Raw genomic sequence first — 14986 nt, 5'->3', positions numbered from 1 at the left:
GGTTCTCTTCCTTGGCGCTGCCTGCGGAGGTGGCAGCCATTGATTGCTGGGCATCATGGCTGCCCTCAGACCTCTGGTGAAGCCCAAGATCGTTAAAAAGAGGACCAAGAAGTTCATCCGGCACCAGTCAGACCGATATGTCAAAATTAAGCGCAACTGGCGGAAACCCAGAGGCATTGACAATAGGATACTCAGAAGATTCAAGGGCCAGATCTTGATGCCCAACATTGGTTACAGGAGCAACAAGAAAACAAAGCACATGCTGCCCAGTGGCTTCTGGAAGTTCCTAGTCCACAATGTCAAGGAGCTTGAAGTGCTGCTGATGTGCAACAAATCTTATTGTGCAGAGATTGCTCACAATGTACCCTTTAAGAACCGCTGTGGAAAGAGCAGCCCAGCTGGCCATCAGAGTCACCAATCCCAATGCCAGGCTGTGTACCGAAGAAAATGAATAGACAGCTTATGTGCATGTCATATTTGCGTTAATAAAACCATAAAAGTACAAAAAATAAAAATAATAAAAATAAAAACAATGTGGCTATAGGCTAAAAACCCAAAGCCTAAGTCAGAGCTAAGTAATGACTTCTTGTTCTAGCTGAAATCCACTCTCACTCACAGATTTGGTGACTCTTGGGGCATCAAGATTTGCAGAGAATGAAAGATATATCAGTGTAACACTTTTCAAATGGCTATAGTCATTACACTATTTTGTCAGCACTGATTTGTTTCCATATATCCTTCACCAGGACTGTAAGCCCTGGGAGGGGAGGGACTGTGTTTTAGTCAGTGTTGTCTCTGAGGAACTAACCCAACACATGGCAGGAGATCACTAACACATGAAGGAGCAAACCGACAAGCATTGCTGGCAAATATGCAGGACATAGTAGCCTGCTTAGCCATTCATCACTCACTATGCAGCTCCTCTTCACACTGCAACTGTTGCAAGCTCATCATCAAAGACTTGGTCATTCATTTCAATTCCAGTGCATTCCAACACTCAGCTCTTCTGTCTTCCCTTCATTGTACAGGCACAGGCACACACACACATCATAGGAGGCGGAGTCACTTGCTAACTGACAATGATCCCCACAAGACACAAGTACCTCCTGTTCATATTCCATATCTGATTATGATGCTATTACTATGCTCCAGGTATGGATCACATAGCTGGGGATAGAGAGGCTAGTAAGCCAGATGTGGTCCACACTCCTCTGCCATGGAGCTTACAGTTAAGGGCAGTAACCTTTGAATTGTGTTCTACACCCTCTTGGTTTCATGGGTAGTCCTCAGAGCCTGATGCAGGGGGAGACAAAGCTGTCAGAGGTCTAAGGCCCCTTCCCTATGTTGTCCAGAGTAACTACACTTTGGGTCTATTTCATACATTGAGGTTCACTTTTAGAAGCCATTTCATAGCCAAGAAATATTTGAAAACCACTGCCCCAGTCAATCGAAATGCCTCTCACCCTTAAAGTCTTCAGGAAAGGAGATTCTAGATCTCTGTCCCCTTGACTATCTGGGCCTCGGCACCTTTCTGCCTTTGATAAGGGTAGGGAAAGGGGATAAAAGTAGAGCAGCTGTGTGGCCTCTGTCCCAAGTTGTGGGCCCTAGCCACAAGATGAACAGGAAGGAGATGTGGATTTTGCAGAGAATGGAATTTCTGGAGTGTTCATGCCACAGACACCAGGCTGATGCCTTCTGCCTGGCATCCCACTTCCCTTCTCTGCCTTTATAAGTGAGATGGCAGAGAGTATCAGAAATGAAACTTTTTCAAGTTCAAAATGTGGTTCATTCCACTGATGGCTGAAAATCAAGACCAAAAATTTTAATACATAATGGTGCCCTTTTTAGACTGCCTTGTTTGGATGGGAAGTGCAAATTGCATTAGAAAAAATGTATGGGGCCTGTGGAGACTGTGTTTGGAAATATTTGAGGCAAAACACTTTCCCAAGAGCTACCTCCTTCAGGATTGCATTAGCTTGTTTGGTCTTCAAGGCAAATGTGGGAACAAAGAATTTGAATGTGATTGGCTAAGCAACCTCTTCCTTCCACTGCCATCCCACCTCTAGCCTTGGAAAAGGTCAGACAGTGATGGTGGCCCCATCTAAGTGGTGAAGGATGAGAAAGGTGACTATGCGACCGGGGTGAATCACAATGGCTTACATGTACAAAGAGGCTATTGCTCGCTCCGTTTTTCATTCATTCAACTACTTTCTCAGCACCCACTGCACATCAGGTACTGTGTAAGGTGCTGGAAATGCAGAGACACAGACAAATTCTGCCTTATTGGAGCACGAACAAGTTACCATAGCTTAGCAAGTATTGGTTCACTCATTTATAAAGTCCAGTTCATTGGAGTAGCTGCCTCATGGGGATGTTACAAGGACAAAATGAATTAAAGCTCAGACATGCTCCACTGAAATACTTTGCAGATTTAAATTAAGACCAGATATTTCTCTGTTCGCTTACCTGCTTAAAAGTTTATAAATGTTCTAGGAAAACACATGAATATGGAATCCATCCATAGGAATTTACCTGTGAATTTGGTGAGACTGTGACCAGTAATTTATTGCCCTGGTTGGTTAGGGAATTTCACAGTTTCACAACTCCAGCTACCTTTTCCCTCTTAGTTGTTTGTTTCCTGATCGACTAGGGTCTTTGGGGGCATCCTATCTAATAAAAACTCAGGTCCTGGCCCTCTCCAGAAGCTGCAATATTAGTGGTATTGTTCCAAAAAGTATGGATCTTTTGATCCTAAGACCCATGGAGCCTTCTTTCATTAGAGTTTAGTTCTAGGGTCTTCCTGGTGAGCATCCTTGATTTTGGGGTCCCCTTTCTTTTGAGTTTAAATAGAACACACCCTGAAGGCAGGCTTAGGTGACCCCAGGTAATTGGTGGCTCATTTCTATCCTAGGAAAGGGGAAAAGTAGATTAAGCACATGCTTAATTCCAAGACTGGCAGTGATCTTTATAAATACACAGAGGTATGTATATGTATGTATATATATATATTTGGTTACAAAACCTGAGTGGCAATGAACTATCATTATTTTGAATGTGTTTGACTTTTATGTTGAAATATGACCGGAACTGTTGTTTTTGTGGAATTCATACATTAGTGCATTGGAATTGGTTTTTTTTTTTAAGATTTTATTTATTTATTCATGAGAGACACACAGAGACAGGCAGAGACATAGGCAGAGGGAGAAGCAGGCTCCTTGCAGGGAGCGTGATGTGGGACACAATCCCAGGACCCCAGGATCATGACATGAGCTGAAGGCAGATGCTCAACCACTGAGCCACCCAGGTGTCCCAATACATTGGAATTATACTGAAGTCTCCTCTGGAGTCATAGCATTTGGCATAACCAATTTTTTCATGACTTATTTAAAATACCCATTTGGGGCTAGGGTTAAAGTGTAGTACCTAGGGTTTGATGAGAAGCCCAACGTAAATGGCAATAGTATGGTGTTTAAGAGCACAAGCTCTGGAGTCACACTGGTTGGGTTCTAAATCGCAGCTTGGCTACTTTTCAACTGTGACTTTCAAGAAAGTCATGAATCTCTGAGTCTCCATTTCTTCATCTCTAAAATGGGGTAATTACAGCACCAGTCCTATAAGATTGTTGTAAATATAGATGAAGAGAGCCTTGTGTATAATACGAATGGTAGATTATAGTACTGTTTGTCTATATTTCTTAATCCTTTTTGAAGGGCCTCTCTTTGTTGAATGATTTATATGTATATCTCTGTCCTGTTGAATTCAGGCTTCGCTTGAATTAATTATTTGCTTTGGTCAATAAAATATGAGCAAAAATGGCATGAGTAACATACAGGCAGAGGTTTTAAGAGCCAGGGTATGCTTTATCATATTTCCTTTCCCCTATGCTATGTTAACTGCAATGCTCCAGGTAGAGGCTAATCTATTTGACTGGGTCCTAGAGTGAAAATAATATGGAACAGAGGCTCAACCAAGCCATGATGGACACATAGTATGAATGAGAAATAACCCTTTGTGGTTCACAACTAAGATTTTGGAATTATTTGTTACTGTAGCAAATCTCCTCTATTCTGGATGATATAAAAGGTGCTAAATAAATATTAACTCATTATTAAGCAGAATCTTCCTCTCTCTCATTTTATTTTATTTTTATTTTATTTTATTGTTTTTATTTTTTTCCTCTCTCTCATTTTATATAAAATCTTAGTACATTGTGATATTGACAAATTTAGTAATTCAACTGACTGCTTCATCTTCAATAGTTTTCAAGCCTGTTTATTAATGAAGCTGCCCTTCTGAAACTAATAATACAATATATGTTAATTAAATTAATTTAAATAACAAATTTTTAAAAAATAAAGCAGCCTTTACAAATAAAGTTCTATACAGTCTATAATACATTAAAACAGCTAAAAGCAGTATTTTATTCATATAAAGGTATTTGATAACCCGAACACATAATTACTTATTAAAAGGAACAACTAATCAAACTAAAACTGTTCTGATAAACACAAACACTTGAAATTGGGAGTTATAATGCAGTGGTATCAATCCATATCTGTAATTGATTTTGGTTGCACAGTAGTAAGAATATTCTGACCCACAAAGATAAGTATTTGCAAAAAGTGATAGTATTTTTTAAAGATTTTATTTTTAGGTAATCTCTACACCTAACGTGAGGCTCAAACTCAACGACCCAGAGATCAAGAGTTTGATACTCCATGGATTGAGCCAGCCGGGTGCCCACAAATGGTAATTGCTTTTATTCTCTTAACCAACTGCATGTTGTTGAGTTACATTATATTCTTCGATTAAACTGAATGGCAAATGAAGTTTATCTTGACTTCTGCATGATAAATGAATCTACAGAGCAGCTTAAGCTTAATGCATTGTTTGCCTTCAATATGTAAAAATTTGGCATATATAACATTCTTTAGTGTATGCACTGCTTTTAGTTACTTTTTCTAGTTATAAACTTTGAGCTATTTCCAAATATCTTTAAATAATACTCTAATTAGCTTTAGAACTCCTGGGTCATTTATCAAGAAATGACCTTGGAAGGAAACAAAAACATCTGCTTGCATCAGTATTGTTCAAGTAGTGCTCATTTACATATGACTTCACTATTTTTGCTGTAGCTACACACTACCTGCCCTATTCACTTCGTGTTTTTCACTTAATATTTTTCATCAAATTGACTCACTTAAAAAAAAGTGTCCTCATCCTAAGCAATAATATTTCTGAAATCATGAATCTGATGTAATAGTTATGTTTTTCTAACATGTGTTAAAATAAATACATTTTTAAAATAAAAAACCCAAAGTGAGTCTGTTTACCGGCTTTCATTTTGCATTTGCTATTGGTAATAAATATCACACTTACCAAAATTGTTGACCACAATCCAAAGAAATCCTTTGAACCATGAGTTTTCTTTTGTTTTGGTTTGGTTTTGTATGATTACATGACAGTTTTTACAAGCAATACTGAGCTACTCTGATTTACATCTTGATTTTGTATCACGTAGAAACATCTTAACTTTTTTGGAGAAAGAATTGGAATGTGGAGTGGGAAAAAGATTTTGCATGTGGAATGGGGCACATAAGTCCTTAGGATCACTGAAGTTGCCGACTTGGCTTCAGGCTACGTAGCTAGAAAGAATTCACAGAGAAAGTAGGTGGTAGCAGTGAAAGACTTAATCTAAGAAAGTAAACATGTCTGTAAGTGTTTAAACTACTTTTCCCAGGAACATCTGGGTGGCTCAGTGGCTGAGCATTTGCCTTTGGCTCAGGTCGTGATCCTGGGGTCCTGGGTTCGAGTTCCCCGTTGGGCTCCCTGTGGGGAGCCTGCTTCTTCCTCTGCCTATGTCTCTGCCTCTTTCTGTGTGTCTCTCATGAATAAATAAATAAAATCTTTTTTTTAAACTAGTTTTTCCAGACCAACCTCAATGCAGGGATGCTATGTAGATAAAAGAATTGCGGTGATTCTTTGGGTCTTTAAGGACAGTGGCATCAGATACTTATAAAATAATGGATGTAATGAACAGAGACAAAAAGGTAGAAAGTATTTCTATTATAACCTGATAATATAATGATAATATCCGTTGATTCTAAGTGATATGCTAAATGATGTCAAATGATATCTCCATTGATGCTTCAAAATTTTTTTTCCTGTTTCTGTCAGATCCTGACAATTGACAATCTCTACGGGCAGCTCTATAAAGGGGGTAAATGTGAACACAGTGAGGAACAAAAAATCTTCAGGAACTCTTCTATGGAAAAAAAAAAACAACAACAGTTCACATTAATGTCCAAACTGTTGAGTCTCTCACTGACTTATAATGTGAGTCTTCTTGGTAGAAATCCATAAACTTCAGATACTTTTTGTCCAGCTCTACAGAGCAATAGCAGGAAACACCTGGAGAACAATTTGGAAATTCTGGGGGTGGCTGGCTATTTGGTTACCTTTTGCCTTTGTGCCATAAGACATTCTGGGTTTGACTCCACAATCTGGAAGCCTTCCACTACATGTGATACTTGACAGAATGACTTTGCAACCTGATTCTTACTGACCACTAAAATCTCCCTCCATGGGGCACCTGGGTGGCTCAGTGGTTGAATGTCTGCTTTCATCTCAGGGTGTGATCCTGGATCAAGTCTTGCACTGGGCTCCCCATGGAGAGCCTGCTTCTCCCTCTGCCGGTGTCTCTGCCTCTCTCTGTGTGTCTCTCATGAATAAATAAATAAAATCTTAAAAAAAATTTCCCTCCATCATGGATACATGTGAATCCAGGCCAGAAGAGTCTTTGGCCAAACAAAAATATTTTGCTTTGATTCTCAGGAACCAAGATACCGAATTGAGAATCAAGGGAGAAGGTGACCGTGACCTTGTCACTTTAGCTTCTCCTGGCTTGGTCATTTTGGTTTAGATTGAAACTCTTTACCCAACTACAGTGAGTTAAGAGGTTCTGAAGGCCTTTTAGTGTTTTGGTTCAAGAGGGGACTTTATCTTTCTACATAGGCTGCTGTTATATAGAGTAAGTCTCCAAGGACATTGGGAGGAGAGCTCAGAAAAATAGCAGCACTTCATTCCTCAAATATGGTACCAGGAGATTAAACCAAAATGTTTACTGCGGCATTTTTTGAAATAGTATAAAATTGTAATCAGCCTAAGATATCATTGATGGGGGACGCCTGGGTGGCTCAGTGGTTGAGCATCTGCCTTTGACTCAGGGTGTGAACCTGGGGTCCTGGGATCGGGTCCCACACGGGTTCCCCGCAGGGAGTCTGTTTCTCCCTCTGCCTATGTCTCTGCCTCTCTGTGTCTCTCATGAATAAATAAATAAAATCTTTTAAAAAAAGAAATCATTGATTGGTGAATGGTATATTCTTACAATAGAAGTAGTGCAAATGAATGAACTAGAAGTGTATTATCAATTATGGATCCAACTTGAAAACACCTTTATGGTATTATATCACTAATACAAAGGTTACTAGCATTCAAAGCAATACTATATATTGTTTAGGGATGTTTTCACATGTATCCCTTCATATGTAGTAAAAGTACAAAGAAAGGACACAACCGTCTTCAAGATAGAGGTTACTTTGGGAAAAAAAGGGAAGAAAATGACACCAAGGAGGTGTATACAAAGGGTTTTGACTAGATCTATAATATTTTATTTATTAAGCTGGGTGTTGAGTATATACATGTATTCATTACATTTTTTCTTTACTTCTTTTAAATATATCCAAAATTTTTTCATAAATAAAAAGCTTCTTCCAAATATGCTCATTGCTATAGCCCATCTGACAGAGGTCCACTAAATTCCAAAGATCATGCATATGTGAGCTGAACTGTTCTATAGACTGAAAATTGTACCAGGACCCTTGTACAGACCTCAGAAAAAGCAGGCCATTTGGTGCCCCATCCTCAAAAGTAAGCTTTGGATTAAATTGTCTGGGAGGTGGAAGCCATTAATAATTTATAACTGGATTAGATTGTCACCCGGCAAGACCCTGAGAAGGATAGGGCCTGGGATATGTTGGCTGGCTTGGGGAGAACAGAGACAGTTTTAGAGCAGTGGCCAGCAACTTTGCTTTTTAAATGTAATAAGGGTAAATTCAGGAAAAATTAAAATGCTTACCAGCCACCTTTGTTTCTCCTTATTCCAAATGAAGGGAGTTTTGAGTTCCAACTTGGATTAGTCACTTTATAGAGTAAAAGAATGTCAGTGAGGGGCACCTGGGTGGCTCAGTGGTTGAGCATCTGCCTTTGGCTCAGGTTGTGATTCTGGGGTCCTGGGATTGAGTCCCACATTGGGCTCCCTTCAGGAAGCCTGCTTCTCCCTCTGCCTATGTCTCTGCCTTTCTCTGTGTGTCTCTCATGAATAAATAAATAAAATTTAAAATAAATTTTATTCTTTTAAAAGAATAAAGAATAAATTCTTTTAAAAAAAGAATGCCAATGAGACCACTTGTTCAGCCACTAAAATATTAATATATAGCTGTATTTGAGAGATAGCTACCCAGAGATACCTCTCTAACATTTCATATTGGAGTTTGATTATAAGTGTGTTACAAGGTCCATTGGCCATGTGAGACTTGCCTTTCTGTGGATAGCTCTTCACACATCTAGAGCAGGAAATGACAAACTACAACCCATGCACGGGCCAAATCAGGTCATGGTCTGCTTTTAAAAATAGGATTTTTATTGGACCACAGCCATACTCATTTTACCTATTGTCAATGACTGCTTTTGCACTACATGGCAGAGTTGAGTAACTACAACAGTGCCCAACTGGCCCACAAAGCTTAAAATCTTTAAGCTTTGGATCTAAAATCTTTAAGCTTTAATTTGGATCTTTAGAAAACTTATCATCCCCAAAACAGGACATGAGGGATTGACCAAGCAGGATGGAGTTCAGCAAGGCTGTAGAGGCACTGGATTCCAGGCAGGAGAAAGGAGAGGCAGAGGAAGAGCAGCTCGTGTCCAACTGGGTCCAGTTCCCCAAACCACCACCAACTAGCTTCATCTGCAGTTATACCGAGGTTTGTTTCAATCCATTTTCCATCATGACCCATCCAGTGTGGCCACCAGCTACTATCTTTTTTTCTAGTGCCTCCAGATTTGGGCAAACCCAAGTCCATTAATTATCAAACTCTGATGCTCTTTCACCTCTCACAGCTATTCCTCTACTTGTCCTTCCCAACTTGCTGCCGGCAATCTGATCCTTCCAATTGCTGAGGCCAAAGCCTTGCAGTCATTCTTGACCTCATCTTTCTGTCTTTACATCACCCATATCCAATCCATCAGCAAATTCAATCAGTTCTACTTTTCAAGTATACCAGAGCTTAACCACTTCTTATCTTTCTATAACTGCCTCACTGGCCCAAATACTCTTTTGCCCAGATTACTACAGCTCCTTCCTAAAGGTCTTCCCACTTCCACCCATTCTTCCTTATAGTCTATCCTCCAAACAGCAGCCAAAATGATTTTTAACCATAAATAAGATTATGTTACTCCTCCTTTCCTGAAAACCTGCCAGAGGCCTCCCATTTTATAATAAAATTAAAATCCATAATATATAAGGCACTCCACTATTTGGCTTTGTTATCTCTTCAACCTCAGCTCTTATCATTTCACACCACTCTTCTATCAGTTCAGCCACACTAGCTTCCTTGTTCTCTTCAATTATGCCAGACCCCTTAGCCCATGATCTTCCCTCTGCCTGGGACAATCTTCCCACAGATATTCACATGAGTGTCTTCTTCACTTCCTTTTTTTAAAAAAATTTTTTATTTAAATTCAATTAACTGAATTGAACATTTAGTGTATTAGTTTTAGCCTTTGAATTTAGTGATTCATCAGTTACATATAAGACTCAGTGCTCATTACATCAAGGTCCCTCCTTAATGTCCATCACCCAGTTTCACCATCCCCCACACCTCCCCTCCAGCAACCCTGTTTGTTTCCTAGAGTTAAGAGTCTGTTATGGTTTGCCTCTCTCTCTGTTTTTATCTTATTTTATTTTTCCTTCCCTTTCCCTATGTTCATTTGTTTTGTTCCTTAAAGTCATATTTGAGACATTTAAAGACATATATTTGTCTTTCTCTGACTGATTTATTTTTGCTTAGCATAATACCCTCTAGTTCTATCCATGTCGTTACTATTGACAAGATTCCATTTTTTAATGGCTGAGTGATATTCTATTGTATATACATATAACCACTTCTTCTTTATCCATTCATCTGTTGATGGACATCTGAGTTCTTTCCATAGTTTGGCTATTGTGGACATTGCTGCTATAAACATTGGGGTACATGTGCCTCTTCAAATTACTGTGTTTGTATCTTTTGCATAAATACCTAGTAGTGCAATTGCGGGGTTGTAGGGTAGCTCTATTTTTAACTTTTTGAGGAACCTCCATATTGTTTTCTAGAGCAGGTGAATCAGTTTGCAAACAGTGTAAGAGGATTCCGTTTCTTTTTTTTTAATAATAAATTTATTTTTTATTGGTGTTCAATTTGCCAACATACAGAATAACACCCAGTGCTCATCCCGTCAAGTGCCCCCCTCAGTGCCTGTCACCCATTCACCCCCACCCCCGCCCTCCTCCCCTTCCACCACCCTTAGTTCGTTTCCCAGAGTTAGGAGTCTTTATGTTCTGTCTCCCTTTCTGATATTTCCTACCCATTTCTTCTCCCTTCCCTTCTATTCCCTTTCGCTATTATTTATATTCCCCAAATGAATGAGGACATATAAAGTTTGTCCTTCTCCGATTGACTTATTTCACTCAGCGTAATACCCTCCAGTTCCATCCACGTTGAAGCAAATGGTGGGTATTTGTCATTTCTAATGGCTGAGTAATATTCCATTGTATACATAGACGACATCTTCTTTATCCATTCATCTTTCGATGGACACCGAGGCTCCTTCCACAGTTTGGCTATTGTGGACATTGCTGCTATAAACATCGGGGTGCAGGTGTCCCGGCGTTTCATTGCATCTGTATCTTTGGGGTAAATCCCCAACAGTGCAATTGCTGGGTCGTAGGGCAGGTCTATTTTTAACTCTTTGAGGAACCTCCACACAGTTTTCCAGAGTGGCTGCACCAGTTCACATTCCCACCAACAGTGTAAGAGGGTTCCCTTTTCTCCGCATCTTCCTTTCTCTGCAATCTCACCAACATCTGTTGTTTCCCAAGTTGTTAATTTTTAACCATCTGGCTGGTGTGAAGTAGTATCTCATTGTGGTTTTGATTTGTATTTCCCTGATGCTGAGTGATGAGCATTTTTTCATGTGTCTGTTGGCCATTTGTATGTCTTCTTTGGAGAAATGTCTGTTCATGTCTTCTGCCCTCTTCTTGACTGGATTTTTTGTTTTTTGGGTGTTGAGTTTTATAAGTCCCTTATAGATTTTGGATATTAGCCCTTTATCTGAAATGTCATTTGTGAATATCTTCTCCTATCCCATAGGTTCCCTTTTAGTTTTGTTCATTGTTTCCTTTGCCATGCAGAAGCTTTTTATCCTGATCCTTCGTTTCCATTAAATCTCTGTTCAAATATCCCCATCTCTATGAGATCATCCCTGACCTATCTAAAGTTGTGAACCCTCACTGCCAGCCTGTACTTCCCATCCTTTCCAACTCTGGTTTTCTTTTCTTCATAACATTCATCATCATTTGACACCACATTTATTTAATTATCTTGCTTATGGCCTGTCACCCTCTATTAGGAGATAAGCTCTGTGAGAGTAAAGATGTTTGTCTGCTTTGTTCACCATTATATTCAATTGATCTAGGACAGTTCCTGGCATATAGTATGAATTTAAAAATTTTTTTGTTGAGTGACTTATTGGAAGCTAGGTTTTAGTGGGGATTCATGGATCTTGAAAATCTCTGGGAAATCTCACTAACGTAATTACCATGGTTTTTTTCCCCCAAGATAGCTACTTGTTCTACACACCTTGAAAAGGGAGCATCCAAACAAAAAAGCCTAGAACTTGAGGTCTCTGAGCATAAGGCACAATGGTCTCCTATTAGATACCTCAGGTCAAATGTGACACTTTGCTTCTGGAATGACCAATTAGCCCCTGGAGAGGCCTTATCTTTCTCATTCTCCACTCATCTTCCCTCCAAACAAGGAGGTTAGGACATAGATTTTTTATTTTGCCTTCCTCAGAGTAGTGAGGGCTCTTGTTGTCTTTGATTCTATGTGAGCACGCCCTATCCAGTCAGCTGCTTGAGAACGGGAACAGCATAGGAGCAGCTGTGGTAGCCGCAGCAGGGACAGCAGCACCACAGGCAGCTCATTAGGCCCAACAAGCCCATCTCTTGGCCCCATGCCCTCCTCCCTCCAAAGGAGCAGCCTCTCTTTTGTTTAGCCCCAGCCACAGTTCCTGGGGGATAAAAGAGTCTGTAGCAGCTTGAATTCGAGGCCAGCATCAAGCAATGGAACAGGCTTAAAATAGCTCCATGAAGCCATAAACTCTTAATGATCCCATCTCTCAGCAGCCCTGGGACGCTGGAGGAAATCCAACTCCAAGTCCCTGCTTGATGGTTGCCAACCCCACTGACAGTAGTCTCTTTGTTCCTTATCAGCCTGGATAATTATGCTGTGGCGAGTGGGCCCTTTCACCATTTCCTCCCTTTACAAGGCCCCTCAGAGAATGAGTAGGCCATATGGACACAAAGGGTGCACTTGCCTTTTTCCACCTCAGAGCTGGCCTTGCCCTTTGGGAATGATCGATTTCAACATTTAGAGGCTCTGCTGAGGAGATGCTCCAGAGGAACTGGTTTCTGTCCACTGAGCTCTTCTCACCCCAACTTCATTGCTGCTACTTGTCCTAGAGATAGGTTAGGAAGACTGATATTTTAGAAACCTGGGAACCAAAAGAGACACCAAGATGCCATGCTGACCATTCTCTCACTCTAGCCTAGGCAAGCCAGAGGGGTTAGAATGTCTGCTATTTAGTATCATTAAAGAGAAAATGGTTTGAGAGTAGTGATTGTACAACCTACACCTGTGTTCAGCATCAGAGTGACACTTCTCTCCAAGAACAAGAATTTCAAGTTCATTCCATAAGGTTGCCAATTCCACTGTCCATGCTTCACAGAGTCAGATGTGAGGTCACTTTTCGGGCATGAGAACATATTTTTTCAATATAATTATTTCTTTATTTCTCCCCAGTTTAATTGACATAGAATTGACATGTAACATTGTACAAATTGAAGGTATACACCATAATTATTTGATATACATATATATTACAAAATGATCACCACCATAAGTTTATTTAATATCCATCACCTCACACGGCTATACACTTTTTTCCTGTGATGAAAACTTTTAAAGATCTACTCTCTCAGCAACTTTACAGTATTTGTTTACCATAATCACCATGTTGCACATTATATCCCAAGAACTTATTTATCTTCTAACTGGAAGTTTTTACCCTTTGACCAACTTCGCCTATTTTCCCCATCCTCCTTCTGCCACCTCTGCCAACCACTAATCTCTTCTCTGTTTCTATGAGTCTGTTTTTTAAGATTCTACATGTAAGTGATATAATACACTGTCTTTTTCTGACTTGTTTTATTTAGCACGATGCTCTTAGAGTTCATCCATGTTATTACAAATGGCAAGATTCCTTTCTTTTTATGACTGAATAATATTCATATTTATATAATGTATACATCCCATTTTGTTTATCCATTCATCTGTTGATGGACATTTAGGTTGTTTCCATGTCTTGGCTATCATACATAATGCCTCTATGAACACAAAGGTGCAGATATCTTTAAGGCAGTGATTTAGTTTCCTTTGGATGTATACCCAGAAATGGAATTGCCAGATCACACGGTAGTTCTCTTTTTTTTTTTCTTTATTGTTTTTTTTTTATTTTTTATTTTTTATTGGTGTTCAATTTACTAACATACATAATAACACCCAGTGCCCGTCACCCATTCACTCCCACCCCCCGCCCTCCTCCCCTTCTACCACCCCTAGTTCGTTTCCCAGAGTTAGCAGTCTTTACGTTCTGTCTCCCTTTCTGATATTTCCCACACATTTCTTCTCCCTTCCCTTATTTTCCCTTTCACTATTATTTATATTCCCCAAATGAATGAGAACATATAATGTTTGTCCTTCTCCGACTGACTTACTTCACTCAGCATAATACCCTCCAGTTCCATCCACGTTGAAGCAAATGGTGGGTATTTGTCATTTCTAATAGCTGAGTAATATTCCATTGTATACATAAACCACATCTTCTTTATCCATTCATCTTTCGTTGGACACCGAGGCTCCTTCCACAGTTTGGCTATCGTGGCCATTGCTGCTAGAAACATCGGGGTGCAGGTGTCCCGGCGTATCATTGCATTTGTATCTTTGGGGTAAATCCCCAACAGTGCAATTGCTGGGTCGTAGGGCAGGTATATTTTTAACTGTTTGAGGAACCTCCACACAGTTTTCCAGAGTGGCTGCACCAGTTCACATCCCCACCAACAGTGTAAGAGGGTTCCCTTTTCTCCGCATCCTCTCCAACATTTGTTGTTTCCTGCCTTGTTAATTTTCCCCATTCTCACTGGTGTGAGGTGGTATCTCATTGTAGTTTTGATTTGTATTTCCCTGATGGCAAGTGATGCAGAGCATTTTATCATATGCATGTTGGCCATGTCTATGTCTTCCTCTGTGAGATTTCTGTTCATGTCTTTTGCCCATTTCATGACTGGATTGTTTGTTTCTTTGGTGTTGAGTTTAAGAAGTTCTTTATAGATCTTGGAAACTAGCCCTTTATCTGATATGTCATTTGCAAATATCTTCTCCCATTCTGTAGGTTGTCTTTGAGTTTTGTTGACTGTATCCTTTGCTGTGCAAAAGCTTCTTATCTTGATGAAGTCCCAATAGTTCATTTTTGCTTTTGTTTCTTTTGCCTTCGTGGATGTATCTTGCAAGAAGTTACTGTGGCCGAGTTCAAAAAGGGTGTTGCCTGT

General features: G+C 39.8%; 1 pseudogene; it reads left to right on the top strand.

The window, feature by feature from the left end:
- LOC144307533 (large ribosomal subunit protein eL32 pseudogene) lies at positions 1–466 on the top strand (annotated as a pseudogene).
- The last annotated feature ends 14520 nt before the right edge of the window (positions 467–14986 follow it).

The sequence above is a fragment of the Canis aureus genome, chromosome X (assembly GCF_053574225.1).
Source record: "Canis aureus isolate CA01 chromosome X, VMU_Caureus_v.1.0, whole genome shotgun sequence".
NCBI classification, from domain to species: Eukaryota; Metazoa; Chordata; class Mammalia; order Carnivora; family Canidae; genus Canis; species Canis aureus.
This window is presented reverse-complemented; position numbering and strand designations above follow the sequence as displayed.